The sequence below is a fragment of the Mus caroli genome, chromosome 3 (assembly GCF_900094665.2).
Source record: "Mus caroli chromosome 3, CAROLI_EIJ_v1.1, whole genome shotgun sequence".
NCBI lineage: Eukaryota > Metazoa > Chordata > Mammalia > Rodentia > Muridae > Mus > Mus caroli.
Window position 1 is genome coordinate 115,707,958 of NC_034572.1, and position 335 is coordinate 115,708,292.

Sequence of the window (335 nt, forward strand, 5' to 3'; positions counted from 1 at the left end):
ATGGACATACCAAACTGTATGCCACCAGGCTATTTCTCTGTCTTTCAGCAGCATTTTCTTTTCTTTTTTAAAATTATTTTTATTAGGTATTTTCTTCATTTACATTTCAAATGCTATCCCAAAAGTCCCCCCCCCACACCCCTACCCACCCACTCCTACTTCTTGGCCCTGGTGTTCCCCTGTACTGAGGCATATAAAGTTTGCAAGACCAAGGGGCCTCTCTTCCCAATGATGGCTGACTAGGCCGTCTTCTGCTACATATGTAGCTAGAGACACGAGCTTCGGGGGTACTGGTTAGTTCATATTGTTGTTCCACCTATAGGGTTGCAGACCCC